At 37.7% G+C, this 17750-nt stretch overlaps 1 protein-coding gene across 4 annotated transcripts in view; it reads left to right on the top strand.

Moving 5' to 3' along the window:
- The first annotated feature begins 848 nt into the window (after positions 1 to 848).
- CNTN5 (contactin 5) overlaps positions 849 to 17750 on the top strand; it is a 677796-nt gene continuing 660894 nt past the window's right edge. The window contains exons 1-2 of one of the 4 annotated variants that reach the window (XM_083820927.1): positions 849 to 1208; positions 2071 to 2168. The gene's annotated coding sequence lies outside the window, so the exon portion shown is untranslated. The other 3 variants (XM_083820925.1, XM_083820926.1, XM_083820928.1) reach the window with 3 other exon arrangements.

Below are 17750 nucleotides of genomic sequence, written 5' to 3'. Positions count from 1 at the left end.
TGGAGTCTCATAAGTTATTCATACTATCAGAATTAATGCAGTCCCTATTCCTGGCTTCTGATTAAATGCTGCCTTGTAACCTAGTAACACTGGAAATAATGACCAGATGATAATGTTCTGCGAATTGAGTCAATGAAGAGAAGCTTTGACATGTCAAGTTGCAACATTATTTGCCCAACAGAAATATGCCTAGAGAACCATCCACAGCTGTGGATATGATTTTCTTCTGTGTTTGTATGGGACAATGTATTAAAAGCCCATTTCTAATGATAGGCTCATTCTCAGTCTTTCACTATAAAATTTAAGACAGCGGTAGCAAGTAATGAAGAAGCAGATTTACAATTTTAAAATTAAAAAAAAGGGGGGGGGGGAATTGAAAGTCCTTTTTTTTTTCCCCAACTCATCCTCACTGATATTAGTAGACAAAATTCATTCAACATGACGTTGAATTGTAAATCCTCTAACAGACCTCCATACAGCGTACAAGATCACAAAACTGTGTCACTCATCACTGATAACTTATCTTGCTAGAGGCGTCAATATGAAAGACAAGCAAAAGACACAAGGAGAAAAACTTATATTAGTATTGCCAAGATTTAAGACTGGAGTTGTGTAAGAACCCACAGCAAATTCCTAAATTGAACAATTCCTCTTCCTCATGCATCTAAAACAAACGAAGAATGATTTATAAGAAACAAATACACAAATAAAAAAATATGAAAAATAAATACAAATTAGTAGAAAAAAATGCATACACACATATATTTGTACACCACAAAGGTCTAGAAAGCATTAACCAACGACATGGAGTCATTGAAGCAGAGAAAAATCTCGGAGAATGGGAACTGAACAACAGTTACTCACTTAATGCATACGTTAAAAAAAAAAAAAAAAGACCTCATTACTTGCCGAAGGGGTGGGAAAAAAGAGCAAGGAAAAAATGTATAGGAGGGCAGAGAAGCATTAAGTTAAAGCAGAAAGTTGTCGTTGCCAAAGGGAAAAAAAAAAGGGGGGGGGGGGGGAGAAAGGAGGGGGGTTAAATCCTGAGGGTAGCCATTAAAGGCACGGAGTGGGAGCGCGCACTACGTGTAGGGATGGGCACGAAGCGGCCGAGGAAGCGAGAGCCCAACTCGCGGAGCGGCGAAGGGGGCGCGCAGCGGCGCGGAGCGGCGGCGAGGCGGGGCGCTGCGCTGCGCTCGGTCGAAGGGGTCTGCAATTAACAGCGGGGGGATGAAGGGAAACGGGGAGGGAAGGCGAGAAGGGGCTGCCGGAGCCGCGGCGCTGCAGCTCCCGACCCCCCGCCTGCTGCCCCGGTGTTTTTCCAGTTACCGCAGCCGCGGTGTGAAGAGGGAGAACGGGAGCCGGCAGCAGGGTGGAGGGTAGGGAGGGTCGTCCACGCTGGAGGGAAATAAAAAACGTTTCAGAAAAAATAAAAAATAATAATAATTTTTAAAAATCTATCTATCTATCTATCTGGAAGGGGGTGGCAAGGAGGGGATGGGGGAGAAAGGGGTTTTCTGGGGAAAGCTGGTGGCTTGGGTTATAGGGGCGGGCAGCAGATCAGGGGAGAGCGCTCGCCAGGTCGCCCTCTTGCTTCACGCTCTGGGTCAGAGGAGTGGGGACGGGGAGAAAATCGAGGAGGAAGGTAGCGAGGAGAGGGAGAAGGAGGGATGGGGGGGGGGTCCGCGTACGCTTAGGGGTAGGGGCGAGCCGCAGGCGGCGGCGTGAGATGGCACACAGATAACCACACACATCACACACACGCACGGACACACACATATACCCACACACACGTCCGGCCGGGGGCGGGTACAGCCCCCGCCGCCCCCCCGGGATCGGCAGGGGGAGGTGCCCTGGTCCCCCCCCCCCCCGCCGGGGAGGGGGCACGGCGGGGCCGGGAGGGGCTCACGGGAGCTGCTGCCGCGAATGCCTTCACCTGGGTCTCTTCATCAGTGAGCGAGGCGAGGAGAGGCGGTCGGGTCTGGAGAACTACCTCTGGATGGTTTAAAAAAAAAAAAAATTGCAGGAAAAAAAAAAAAAAACAACTCCGCAATCCTCTGCTCCCCACAGGCTGAACAGCATAAGGGACTGCTATATTTGAGGCTGTCAGGAGGATGGGAGAGAGAGACTGAGAGTCAGGGCGAGAGAGAGACGGTGCCACAGCAGCGGTAAGTGTCTTTGCCATTCCCCCAGCCAGGCACTGATTTCCCTGGTTAGACTTTTGAGTGTGTGTAGATTATTTGTTGAAATATCCATCGCGGCATCTCTGTGAGCAGTCTGTTGTGAAGCCAGCAATGGTGAGAGATCCCATTTTTGGGCTTCTACTGCAGGGTTTATGTGTTTTGGTTTTTGTTTTGAATCTTGCATTGAAATTGTTGTCATAATTGAGCAGAAAAGTTGAAGCAGAAATTACTGTGATCTGTTATATGCTTCCTGTCGTTTGAGTAGCTAGCAAACTACTGCAGTGAATGAGTTGTGAAGAGAGATGTAAGGCTCTTCGAACAAATACGTACTCTGGAGAAAGAATGCCTACCTTAATGTGCTAATTTTTTAATGTTTAGAAGAACTACCAAGCAAATGCTTGAGGGTGAAGCAAAATAATCTAGCATACTGAGTTTATGGTGAAGCACTAGAAGTTGTGTTGTGAAGTTCAGGATGGTACTTGGCTTTGGGATAAACAATTATCTCCTTAATTAGAAAAAGTGCAGTGCCAGAACTGTTCTCCTTTGCTGACAGGCAGAGGAGATGGAATTACATAAAGATGCGCTGATTTTTCCTTTCTGAGGTGAGGACAGTAGATAAGACTATTTGAAATGTCTATGAGCTAGCTAGATGAACTGAGAGTTATTCCTGTATCATGGAGTATGAAACTATGCTTCTATGTTTATCTCAGAAAAAAAATCACCATCCCTTACTCTATCTGTACTCGCTCAGATATTTAGTTTCATTCCTGCTGAGCACAGAAACTTCATAAAACATAAGAAACACAAGATAGTGTAATGTGACTACTAGAACTAAAGTTTTCTATGTGTGTTTTCTAGCCTTTAAGAAATTTAACATTTTAGCAAAGTTTGTTCTCATTTTTTTTTATTTTTTTAAGATAGTACTTTCCTTGAATGACACGTTTTCAATGTTGTTTTCAGTGAAGGACCTGATGCCATAATCTTGTACAGGAGTACAGCATTCCCATAGTCTTTGGTAGGCGTTGGATCAGACCCTGAAGTTTGAAACTACAAATAAATTACATGGTGACTGTAAGCCAAAAGCTAAGGGGAATTCCTGACAATTAAAATTTGGATGACATTTTCTGTTTAATAAAACTGCAATCAATTATTTCTGAGTTACAGTAGAACTCCTTCAGAAGTACTTTATGTAATCAATATTATGCTAAATCAGTTAATAATGATTAATATTATTACAGTGAACACCAAAAGAATTAGGAATAAATGGGCCATTACTTTAAAATACTATCAAATTATCTATCAGAATTTGTAAATATATCATTTTCATAAAATTTCTTTAACAAGTGTAGCATTTATCTGCAAAGTTTCGAGTACGAAAAGAGAAACATACATATAGATAGATTTCAGTATCGTGCAACTTGGGAAGAAGCTTACTTTCCAGTGTGAGGCATACTAAAAGGAAGACAGAAAACTGAGACATGAACTCTAGTAATTAAATAATATTTCATGTACAGTGGCCCTCTGTGGCAATATGCCTCTAACTATCTATTAAGAAAAGTGGTTAAGAAGACAAAGTCTTAGAAGACAACAAATACATATATAAGTGGAGGTTGAAGTGTTAAATGTTCAGGAAGATAACAACTAACTAGTTTAAAAAGTGAACTATTCAGCATGCAGTACTTCTGTTTCATACGCTTACAGAACAAATGCCAATACAAAAAGTGAGAACTAGCGGTGTGTGACATAAAAGTGTGAAGACAGCTACAAATAGTCTGTGAAGTAGAGATCTCTAGATTGCAATTTTGTTGTTCAATATGAAGCTGAAGGTTATATTTTTAATTTTGGGTTAAAATCTTAAGGAATGTTAACTTAGTTTTATAACAAGGCCAGATGTAATAAGAATGAAATTAGGAAATAAAAAAAAAATTCTGACTGGCTGAAGAACTTGTTGGAAAAGAAGTTTGAAAACAGATCTTGAGGAAAAATAACCTAGCAAATACGGTAAAGAGGATGATTAAAAACTCAGCTGTTAGGAAATAATAAAGGGCAACTTTAAGAAATGAATAACTTAGAGGACTGTCAGCACAGATTCAATACAGGAAGGTCATGACTGGCAAATTTGCTTGAGTCCCCTGAATAAGTTGCTGACATGGTAGACTACTGGCGAATCAGTGATATGATTTATGGGGGTTTCAGAAAATGTCCAGTTTTGTGCTCCACACAATATTGATTTGGAAAGTAAATTTTGGAAGGAGTGCTGGAATGAATTCAAAACTGACTTAGAGATAGGGACCAGAGGGTGTCAGTAAAGGTAAGGAGCTATGGACGAAAGGAGGAGGTTAAAAGTATGATGCTTTAAGTGACAGTCTGAGATTCATTTTTCTTTTTTTTTTTGCTTGTTATGAAGCTGGCACGTTCAAAAAGAATAAATCTGGTTTGCTAGCAGTATAGAAAAATCTGTTCCACTGAACTGATTCAGAGCACTGGAAGTTTTCTGACTAGGTTAATGATATGAATATTGATTTTAAGTAATTAATGCAAGTCTTCACTAAAGGCATCATAGGAAGCTATATAAAATGTACATGCCAAAGGGCCCTGAGTTAGTTGAGGTAGTTGGTTCAGTGACATTGCAAAAAAAAAATATTTTTTTTTGGTTGGCTTTTTTGTTTGTTTGTTTTGTTGTTGTTGTTTGTTGTCTCTGTGTTTGAATGATTTGGTCTCTATGCATGTAACCTGAATGGTTCCTTTGGTTCCTCTGAATTCATTGTATAATTCACCACTCTTGATCCACTCCGTCCATATGCACCTGCTATCAGCTTGTGCTTTGCACTTTCTCTCAGTTTCAGGACCACCTCAATCATTTGAACAATTTCTCATACTTTTCTGATGCTTTTTGTTTTTCTTTGGGGTCAGTTACACCCTTGATTATCAACTCCTTAGCACTATACAAGGGGAAAATACTCTGTCTGGAAGTGATGGAGTCCCTACAGAGTTTTATCTTCTGAGCAATCTTGATCAATAACACTACATTAGAGGCTAGTGCCTTTTAAAAAATTATGAAATTGTTAGAACTTGGTAAGATGAATAGATTCTGATTCTACTTAAATTTAAGATTTCAAAACCATAAACTCATAATGTGTGCATATGTATGTATATCTGTATGTGTTTATACACACACAGTGTATATTGGAGTAATGATGCTGTGTCTTTGCAAGCTGGAATGGAAGCAACAATAACATTTTCTGTTTAGCGGAAGGAAATGTAATCTGTTTGTTTTTATAATGAATTTCTTGGGTGATTTATGAAAGTATCCTTAATTGTATGAATCATAAGAAAATGTGATCTTTGCTTACATACTGCTTCCTAAAAGGGAGTTCAGAATGATTTTTCACTGTACTCTATAAAAGCTGCAAATCAAGTTTTAGGTGTTGCAAGTGGATGTAAAACAACGGAATACAATTGTGGAATCTGTATGCTGGGAATATAATAAAACATTAGTATTACCATCCATGTTACAGCTGATGTTCTTTAATCACGCATGCCCATAATTATTCTGTGTAGTCATCCACTCAGACTAGCTCCTAAGCTTACAAAGGCATGAACTGTCAGAATGATGGGGTTATTCATGCTTTCATGTAGTAGTTACCAACATCATAGTTCACCTCTTTACATCTTTAGGACTAAACTTACATGTCAGTCTCTGGAAAAATTGATAACTTCTCCATTCCCATACCTGGAAATAGAGAACACATCATACTCTTTCCATCCATCAGAAACATCTTCTGGGAGTTTCCTTTTTCAGGATGCTCTTAAAGGTTCTATTGTAAATGATGTTAAACTGTGATGGTATCTTTGGAGAACCATCTGTTGCTGAAGCTAAAAGCAGGCAAATATTGAAGGTTGCTGAGAGGGGTAAAGGATAACAACTTTCCATTCAACATACAGAAAGGAGGACTTCAGCCTCCTTGTGAGTGAGAAACACTGAATATTTAATAGCTAGAAGTTTAAGATTTACTATGTATTCAGTGGGATCCTAGCCTGTAAATCATTTTGGTGAAGACTAAATGTACAGTTTTCTAATTGATGTAGACATATTATCAGCTCAGTCTTTTAAGCATCTTCTCTTACTGAGTTACTACAATTTGCAAGAATTCATGAACCCCATTTTATTTTTATTTTTTTTATAGTCTTCATTAAGTATGTGATGGACAGGGATTGCCCTGTGAATGTAACGTTTCTGGTTACTAACAGCCTATTACACCAATGCATTCAACCAAGAGTAGTAGCTACACAGATGGGCAGGCGAATGAAAAAGACTTTATGGTTAAAACGGACATATCCAGAAGATACGTTGCAATAACCTGCCCCCAAAATATGCTTTCAAAGCTGAGTAAGGCAAGGAGCTTTACAGAAATTTACTTTTTGACAAAATGATTAACTGTTGCTTTTTTGAGCACACATGTGTTATATTTTCTAAAAGACAACCAGTTATGCCCATTATCATACTCCATATTCTGTCATGCTATCTAGTCTCACTCAATTATTTGTCAGTCTCCACACAGACCTGAAACTTAGTGAACAAAACCACATGAAAATGAGTCAACAAATATATATTTCACCTCTTCTTTTGAGATGTTTGTCATAGAGAACATTTTCCAAAAGTGAAGTATTTTAGTCACAAAAAAAAAAAAAAAAAGATTCTGAACATGCTGGAAAACTTTTCTGGCATTCAGCACTGGTCTGACAGAGTCAATCAGCTTTGTCATATTTGCATTATTGTGATTCAATCAGGATTATTCATTTACTTTTACATTTTGTCATTCTTTCTTGCAATGTCTTTGGTGGGAGCACTTGAACAGTTTCTGGAATGGATGAAAATACTGAAAATTTACTGAGCCTGATCTTGTTGCTATATAGGAATTTCAGTATGCCTAGCACACAAAGATGTGGTTGTTTTCCAGACAAGCATTTGAACTTCTGGACATAGACACAGATTAAAAATCTGCTTAGTTTTTTTTTGTTTGTTTTTTTCATTTGGTTAGTTGTTTGGTCAGTTTGTTTGCTTTTCTGTGCTTACTATTTTCTTTTGCTCAAGCATTTGCTGCTTGGAATATTACACTTATACAGCCTCCTTTCTGGACCAAATTAATGATATCAAACGTTGTCTCTAAGGTTGCAAATATATACTTTCAAAGCTGAAAAAATTCAGGCATAGTTCTGAACCTACTATTTAAGTTACTTTGATGTACAGTTCACTGACTGCATATATAAATTCTAGGCATAACATATAGTAGTAGGTACATATATTTACAAAAATGCAGAAGCCAGTTTAAAATGCAGATGACACAAATGTCTAATTCACATCAGAAGTCCATACTAAATAACATTTATATCAGAATTCTGATTGCCATAGAAGATGTGTTGTTTTATTAGCAATGTCCTCTGACTCTATTATAAGCCTTATCATTATCATCATCATAGCAACTAGGTACTATAATCATAAATCAAGATTGCATTGTACTAGGAGCTGTAAACACAAAATGGTCCCTGAATCAAATAACGTATGGCTTAACTCAAGAGCTCTTCCCTTTTTGTGATTATTTGTGACATTTTAAAAGCTTACATCTAAGGGAATACACCTGTGTCTCACAGCCCTGCAACCATGGTCATGTTCAGACTTCAAGATCACCTCCCAGACCGGGGATGGGGGAAGATATGATCTGCAACATTATGATGTGCACTGATCACATACACATGCTATAAAATGTCTTGAACATTTGCCTGAGTTCATTGTACCAGCAGTCCACAACAATTACTTCTGAGATGCATACTTAAAACTGCTTTTCTAAATTATTCATTCTTCAGCTTTCCAAAATTTCATGCAGAACAAACTTTGTTAAAAACAAGTATTTGGCTTTTTGTATTAGATTCTATTAGAAGGTAAGTTCTCCTTATTAAAACATTGCATTTGTTTTTGTCAATCCGAAAAATAAGTATAGAGAAACCAAAGACTTTACTCACTGCTGTGCAAAGGCCAAGTTTTTTTGATTTTTTTTTTTTTTAACTTCGGCACATCTGAGATGATACAATTGCTTGATTTTTCAGTCTCATGCTTCGCTACATGCTCAAAATGTTCTTCTCCACTGTAACATATGCAGTGTCATGTATTATTGCTTACATAAAACTCAGCTCGGGGAATCTGGGAATAAAGTCTTGACTTTTCTGATGTCATAACATCTATTTGATGAGTGTGTGCACAGCTTCTTAACTCAAAAACAGTTGTGTAGTATTTCTTCTATCTAGACTTTGGGAGATGAAGGTTGGACATTGAAATAGCTTCAGGCTGAGAAAGACTGACTGTTACACGGTTTTGAGAAAAGGCATAATTGAAAACATAGACCACATCAGATAACGAGGCAGGATAATTTATTAAGAGGACCATTGGCACACAAAGAGATAATTTAGAAAACATGATATATAGCTGAAATGTCTGCAGTCTTGTTTCCCCCCTTGCATATCACAACTGACTGATTGCTAACACCTAAGTATTTATTTGCCTTATCAATCACTCTGTGTCGTGAGTCATTCTCTGATGGGCATAATCCTCTGTTTGTGACTTCACAAAGCATCTCTGGAGGAAATTTGAATGTCATCAGCAACAAATTGAGACATTACTGAAGGCATCAGGTAGCAGGAGGGTGTTTGTATAAGGGGTGTATTAATCAACAACAAGAGAAAATACGTAGCATCAACGTAGAATAATTTAGTTGAATTTGGAATAAATTCTAGCATATTTTATGAAAAGTAGAAGCAAGACAGTTAGACTGATTGATCAAGTCCTGCAATAAGCCCCCCCCCCTTTTTTTTTTTCTGGAAAATTAACAAGAAATGTCAAGCAAGTTGAGAAGCATTCAGCACCCGGGAGTATTAATGATTATAACCTTAGAAAGGTCATCTACCTCCAGAAGTTACCTGTTCAAAATTTCTGTTATCTTTGCAAGTTTTCATTAAATATGTTTAAGATTCCTTACCTATCAATCTTTACAAAATACTTGTTTTGAAACAGCATGACTTTATCCATAAGGGCAATTAATAAAGGAATGTAAAGAAATTTGCAGAGGATTTATTTCAAAGCTTACAAAAATAAGATGTTTAAGTATGTGTTTATGATTCCTATACAATTATAGGACCTGTATCTGTTGTATCAAGCGTGAGAGAAAAAAGTATCAGTGTTTTGTTATTTTATTTCAACAGAAAATGATTATACGTGTTCAACGTGACATTCTGTATAAAATAAAAGCTGATATATGAGAAAATATGGTCAGTTGAATAATATAATGAAAATATTGTCTGTTTCAACAAACTGTGCTGTTTTAATATCTTATCTAAGATTTCAGAAAAGATAGCACTGTTTTTGTGAAATGCTGTTTTAAAGAATGTAATTTATGAGAAACCTCTCCAAAAAAGTGACAAGGACACTTGCTTTTTGCAATCTACACCAGTGTAACTAAGCAGCTTAGTGGATCCCAAGCATTTCTCTAAAAACTACCTGTAGGTGGTATAATAAGATCTAGAATATTTTGTCAGTGGAAGAAACAGACTGTAAACAGCTATATGTAAGGCAGTAATTCTGGACTTTTGTTATTACTGATGTTGTCAATATATTCTGATGAGGTGGCAGATATCAAGTAAATAAAAATACAGAAGTTTATCTCTTTCACTGGGCCTAACCTTATCCTTTGAAGTGGTTAAGAAAAAAAAAAAAAACACCAATTAACTTGAAAAGAAAAAAAAAAAGTATCAAACAAATACAGCTTCCAGGATCAAACACACTGCACATGAAGTTCTATATGCAATACTACCGATTTTTAAGACACCTCACAGACATAGAAAGAAATGTTTTTCCTTTTTTTAAGGAAACATTCCAACAACTCAGTCAATAGACATTTTGTCAGACTATGGACAGAAGGTCATACCACAGGAGATTTTTATTGCTTTGTATTACTTCTTGTTTGGAATATGTTAGTTACCAGTATATAAAAATCTGATTGGATTTTATTTTTTAACTTTAGTGTTGTTTTTTTTCCCTGTAATGTCTATTTTATTGCTATTTTCCTTTGATTTCCTCATCACCTGAGATTTTTCCACCAGTTGGCTGGCCTGAAATTAGTTCTCTTAATCTGTATGCTTGATTTGTCATTTCTGTAATTCAGATTTTATTGCAATGTCAGACTAAGAAGAAGGAGATGAGGGAAGTATTGAGAACATAGCCCTTCATCACTCTCATTGCCATGTATGAAGGCAACAAATAGATGTATTTTGTTAATATAGCAAAGTCAGATGCACATTAAAGAGGCTCTCTAGCACTCCAAGGACTGCCAAATTAGGCAATGCAGAGGAAAAAGAAAGAAAAGAGAAATAAGAAAAAAGCACTTTCACATACAATTCACACTGCATTTAACAAGCTTAAGAGAAAAACACTTATCCCAAGTTGAAAGCACAGGTCACTGCAGCTTAAGGGCCGGGTTCTCCACTGAGAGGCTGCAAACAGAGGTTGGGTAGTACAGAAAAAATAGGCGCCATGTAGTGATGTATCCCCCTTTCTCTACTCAATACTAAGTGGGTGAAAGAAGAGGAAAATCAACATAAGTTACTCCTCTTTTCTGTCACAGACTTGCACCTGCATATCAGCAATACTGGGGATATGGAGGGACGCACACACACAGAACACTGATCCAGGTGATTGAGTTTTTTGGATACACTAAATAGAAGCTGTCACCTGAACACCATTGGGAATCAGAGTTGTACCTGCCATCCTGTCAGGTTATATTTCTCCTAAAAATACCTTAGTAATCCTTATAACACACTCTGTGTATAAAGTAGCTCTTTTATAGGCTTTTTTTTTTTTTCTCACACAGAGCATGCATTTAATGAGTGTGTCCTTAAATACAACAGAAGCCATCAGATGAAGTCCATTTGCAGCTGGTGCATTCTTTCCCAGTTTGCGCACATCTCCTGTGCTGCTTCTAGTTCTCTTTCCTCATTACTTGGAGATGCTGTATGCTCACATAACTACCTTGTTGTAACTGTGATCAGGCTTTTTTGGCTAGTCCTTACTCAAAAGGACTGGAAACCATCCAGAGCCAAATTCCATGTGGGCAAAAGGAAGTACAGCAACACTAAATTTGGTGAGTCCTCCCTGCTCATTTTAGGATGGCTCCTCCACCTTGAATTTACCTGTGACCTTCAACCACTACCACCCTATGATGCGTATTTTGCTAGTGACGGTGACTGAGGAATTCTAGGCTGGATTTTAAATCTGCTAAAAAATGGATTCTGGCTATGCTAGCAACAAGCAGAGCTGCACAAAAATTACCCATTTTTGTTCTATAAGTGTCCATCTGCAGCAATGATGATTTTCTGCCTAAATATTTTATTCTTCTGTGAATGTGCAAAAATGTGGATTTTTTTCCCCTGCTGGCTCTGCTGACAAGCAGAACTTTTTCATACAGCTTTATAATTAGGCTCCAGAGTCCTGTGGAGACTCACAGCAGAGTTGTAGGCTTTATATTCTGTAACACTCAAAAGTTGCAGTTCACAGACATGTATGCTTGCATCTATCCCACCTCTTTGCATGCTATAACTAGTTTCTTCATTCCCTTTCGATCTGTCCCCCTGTGTCTAATAAAAGGGAGAATTTTGAGTAGTTTTGGTCCTAAACTGCAAATCAGCACTCAACCACCATATGAAACTTTTGATACAATGGTGCAGAGTCTCAGGTTTGAGTTGAAAATCCCAGCTCAGGAATTCTGCATTGCTTCAGGTTATGCAATGAAACTACTGATTTTTTTATTTTTAATTTATATATGTATATATGCATGTGAATTTTTATTGTGGTTTCCATCACTGTACAGTGTTCCTGATCACACAGCCAAGTGATGAGTATTTATATGAGTATTTATAAGATGTTCCCATTAGGAAATATAATTGTAAAGAAATAGATCACTGATTAAAGTTTTATGTAGATTCCTATATATTGCTATTCCATGACTTGTGGGGGAAGCCTATTTTCCTTCAAGATAACCTTCAAACTAATCTGTTTTAAAGCACGTTATTTTAGAGACCATGAGGCTTTGCCACTTAGCTCCACAGATACTTGTCATAGCCTCAAGCAGTACTAAATTAGTAACACTGGACATACTCCTAAAGATGGCTAGCATCTGAACTTTCATGACTAGTAAGCTTCTTTCCAAACAATTTGGAAATATGAACTAATATGATTTGTTTTGCTTTGTATTGGTCCAGTTTGGGGAAAAAAAATATTCATGCTATCATATGGCTAATGAGAGTTATTACTTATTCTTTAGCACTATTACCAGCAGAGAAGAACATTTCCTGTCCTCAGCTCATTTTTAGAGGTTTAATTAATAATGCAGACAGTTGAGTCTGCCTGCTTTGACTAAAATAATTAGCAGAGAGTAAACAAACACTTTATGTTCCACTTTATGAATGGTGTGGTGCCACTTTAAATATTTAATGTTTGGATCTGAGTGACCAATCAATTCTTGCTGGGTGCCAGGTTACAGCTACAATCTGGTTAAGAAACTAAGATATGAGCAAGGGTAGGCTCCCCAAACTGCATCTTACCATCAAGGGCTGCAGGAGATGGATGCAGAAGAAGGTCTCAGAGGAACTGAAAATGAGAGCATGAAAATATAGAAGATTTCAGAAAAGATATGGTAAAAAAAATCAGACAGGAGGGGGAGCTGATAGAAAGCAGTTCAATGCAGTGCAATGGCTAATATTAGTTAAATCTCCATCTCAGGTCCTGTAGGACATAACGTCTCACACACATTTAAATCTCAGCTGTGACTTCTCTTTTCTTTGTATATTCAGAGAGAGCACAACTCAAATATACACCTCTTCGTCAAATTTGTTGGCATTTTATCATAAATATTGATTATCTGGAAAAGAGAAAGAAGCTTTGTCTGTTCTGTGGGCTGTGTGGGGTGTGCTGGAACAGCAGTGACTGTAAATTTTGCTTCAAGAAACACACACACGTACATGTGTGCAGCTTCATACATGAACTTAAACTGAATCTACACTTCAACAGCCTTAAAAGCAATAAAGTTAATCTTAGGTGAAGTCCTAGGCAAGTAGTTAAGAACAGAAAGATATATATTGCACCTAAACTTTACTTAATGATATGGAATGGTACTTTCAGAATTACAGCTATTTTGCATTTTTATCTGAAACATTTGGAAACATACCCTCTAACCTCAAAAACCTTATGGTTTATGTCATATAAAAACAAACACTTCCATTAGTATTTTTTTTCCCAAATATCACAAGAATATTAAATATCTCATAAAATACGTTTAAACTAGCTGTTTGATTCTGTCAAATGTGGTTCACTACCAACAGCATAAAACATTCACAAAATCCCTTGCCCATTTATTTCATTTATTTATTTATTCATTTTCCTGGAGACTAGATGATGATGCATCCACTGCTGTGTGAGGCTGACAACTAATATTATTTTCTGGCTAGTGTAGCACTCGGAAAAATGTCCACGGGGTTCACCTGCTGTGTCCACTTCGATGAAGTAGTTGTACTACTGCAGCCCACATTGAGGCTTCTGAGCTGTAACTTAGGGAAGATTTTCACTGCAACTTTTTTATTAATCACAATCACACTAAGGAGAGAGCCTTGCCTAATTTTCATATTTCATACTGAATTTGAAGGTTTAGAGGTATTTATAAAATACCTGTACCATTGTGCTTGGTACAGAAAACACTGTGTAATGATTACTTTGGAACCCTGCTGTGCCATTTGTGTGTAGTTTTCTTCCGGAGAAATACCAAACTTCATCTACATATTTCAGTATAGTCTGCTGCCTTCAACATTTTAAAGATCGTGCTGCAAGTCACTTGCCGTTTGAGCAGGAGAAGTTTCCTGGAAGTGTGCTTTTGAATGATGGGAGGCTTTCTCTGGGCACTGGTGTGTGGGAACAGGTTCCATCTCCTCCTTGTGCTGAGGTGGGAGGCTTTTCACCTGTCAGTGAGACGCACCGGTATGACAGCAGAGAAACATTAGACGAATGTGTAACTGTCTCTATTTTTATTTTGGCCATTGGAAACAATCAACCAAATGTCACAATCATCTGCAAAAAAATAAAAAAAATAAAAGGGGGGGGAGGAGGAAGGTGTTACTTCACCTTTCATATGAAATGATTTGATTTTTCAATTTACATCAAGCTTTACTGGCAGCATTTGATACTTACTTGTTAATTAAGATACAAAGATTTATGAAAAAAATGATTTTGTTCAAATATTTTGTTTGTTTCTGATTAGATTTCTTCTCCAAATTCATAATATTCTCTGGATGTATTTAAAATAAAATTCTATTCCCAACTGGGATTTTATTAGTGATTGTCACAAAACTGAAAAATTTATCTGAAAAATTTAATCCAGTTTGTATATTAACTACCACTGTTTCTGGACAACCAGGGACTTCATTGTCACAATATGTCCATTCTCCCCTCTGTAAAAACTGATGCAAATATAGGGAAAGGGGATAGTTACCTATTCAGCTGCTCTTCATGAATTTTTCTGTGACACAGAACCCCCTAAAATTAGCAGCAAAAAGCAATTTCAACAGATCATTTTGTTGCCAAGGTAATAAAAAACATGAGCTTTCAGAATAAGCAGATTTCTTTTATGATGTTTAATGTTCATGTCTGACTAAGAAAAAAAAAGTAACAGCTCTTTGTAACAGATAAGGTGCCCATCTTTTGGAAGAGCAATTCACAGCATTTGGGCAATTTGCAGAGCCTGTACTAGATGAGGTATGAATCAAGGAGGGGAGAAAATGATCTTTAAGTACCCAAGATGGCCAAGTCTAATATATGTGTATCCTAAACAGTAATTTCAAATGTATGTATGAGTGCACAGGGAACGCTTTTTTTTTTTTTTTTTTTTTTTCCTTCTTCTGGAATGGTAAGTTAAATTCGAAAGACTGTGAACTGTAACTGTCACCTGTGATTGCTGAGATACATCTTACTGTCCCCAGTATGGGAGGCTGAGCAGCTAGAAAGCAGTCAGTTTGCAAACACTCAATCTCAATTGGGATTTTGTTTGCGTTTGTGTTACTTATAACCTCTGCTACCAGTGTATAAAAATCTGACTTGAACTTTTGATTAATATGTTTTTTACTGCACCATTAAGCTTGTCTAGTTTACCAGCAGCACAGGGAAAGTCACAAATATAACATTTTTCCACTCTCCAAATACAAATAAACTAGTTTGCACACAAATCCTCAAGGACTTGCATCCTAAATACATTTATGAAAGTTAATGTTCAGGGGATATTTCTGGAAAAGCTGAAGTAAGTCATGTCTGGGCTCGTATTGCCAAGGTGCTGAATTTGATGGGAAAAAAATGGATTTTAATGGACACAAAATACTTCTTCAGCCACAGGCAGAAGAAATCCCAGAGCTTTGGGCAGACTCCACATGCCATCGAAACCAGTGTAGAGTCCTCCTGCCATGAGGCTGTGAGTGAATTTTCCCCATAGAACTGAAGTTTTATAAGATGAATTCACTGCACAGTAAATAGTGATGATCTTTGTTAACTCTCATCTACCTTATTTATCAAGATGATGAATCTGTAGATGTTCAAGGTTTTAAAAAGATAATGTGGTTTGCTGTTGGCTCTAATGGGGATTTTTTTTTTCTTTCTTAATAGCATGGAATTTCACTGTTTAGTGTCATTTTATGTTATTATACTCATTTTGGGGGGTAAACAGTGGTATATTGCCATTTGGTCAAACACGCTGTTCTGCTACAGACGCTGTTCATCAAAATGGTGACATTTCATTTCAGGACACATTTGGAAAACAGATGTTGTTGTTGTTGTGCTTTGACTTGGGAAATTCCATATAATGTATGTGAAAGCTGACCTGTCACTGAAGTGGCAGAAGTTTGCCTGAGCTCAAATTCACAGGCACTTTACAATGGAAATCGTTCACTTTACCTCAGCCTTCTCTCACACTGAAATGAGGCCTGCATAATGCATGCAAAGTTAAAACAAATTAAAGGGAGCACTTCCTCACACAGCGTGAAGTCAGCCTGAGGAATATACACACGTAGTTCATAGATTTGATTTTTAAAAGGGCTTGATAATTTTATGACCAATAATAACATTTTTAGTTATGCATGCTAAGTTAGGTATAATTGGATTTCCTGCTTCACAGTATCAGCTACACAGCCTCCACATCTCTGCAGGGCAAGGAAGGGTTGTATTTACACACACACGTGTATTCACCTATATGCAACAATGAATTTGGTAATCTGTGCTGTGGAATTTTTTGAATCATTGTGTATAGGCCACTGGCTCTGAGTAGGTAAAGCCAACTTCTACATATCAACAAGAGCCATGCAGAGTAACTATAGTAATTACAATGCACACGGCACATGTGAAAACTGCGGGCACTTTGTCCATTTTGCAAATGTCAGCAAGTCTGGACCCAGCTGCAGGAGAAAGAGAATGTGTCAAAACATCAGTTCTCAATATTCAAAAAGCTTCTGGGAATATGAAAAGCTATGCAAGCCTCAGTCACTACCAGAGTGCCAGATGTTGGCTGCAGACACAGTCATTGAAATGTGATTGCTGGTTTAGTTAACGCTTCCTTCACCCTTCTATCATGGTCATTTCAGAAATCAACATAAAATAAAAAGAAAAAGAAAAAGAAAAAGAAATACAAAAACAAACAAACCTTGTGGCTAGTTTTTAAGTATTTGCTCGAAGTGAAAGTATAGGTGAACATTAGAAATGAAATTGAAAATTCAGAGAATTATTACTACATACTATAAGTATGATGAAGTAGCACACTGGGCATCATTTTATTCTTTTTCCTAGCGTGCTGTATATTACCAACACTGGAATCTGAACCTATGGAGGAATGGAGCAATTAATGAGATAATTAAAGGTATCATGTATTACTATCAGCACTTTCAGATACCAGGATAGAATCTCGAAACCTTTCCTAGCACTTAGGCTGGCTGTGCAGGCTAGGAGGAGAGTTAGGCACCAGCAAGAAACCAATTAAAGCCTGTACATTCAGCATGCAGATGCCTAGAGCATGCCAAAGGCAAACAATGATGACAGGGACAAGGCCTATATCCCACAAGGGAGATGCCAAACTGCAAGGTTTCAGAAGCTGACCCAGTCACTCACAATGGATGTCACTGAATTGCTTCTTCAAAGAGTTATCTTTTTAAAATAAATGTATAATACCAGTCTGTTAAAATGCAAGAGGATGAGTTCATGTCTGCAATATCCCTCTGTTTAGAGATGTTCCCCAAGTCTGAGTTTTGGGTTCAGTTTCATAAGGAGCCAGAGGAGGGTTGCAAACACATGGGTACCTTGGCATAGCATAGTTTATGCTCCTTTATCATGGAGAAAGGAGTTAGATGTTTGCTGTGGGCTGGAGCCTGGGCATATGCTAGAAGAAGTTTCAGTGTTGCTAATGATTGCATTGCCAGGAAGGAGTTCTCAGTTCTGCTGCC

This window comes from Anser anser (assembly GCF_964211835.1).
Source record: "Anser anser genome assembly, chromosome: 1".
In the NCBI taxonomy this organism is placed as follows: Eukaryota; Metazoa; Chordata; class Aves; order Anseriformes; family Anatidae; genus Anser; species Anser anser.
This window is presented reverse-complemented; position numbering and strand designations above follow the sequence as displayed.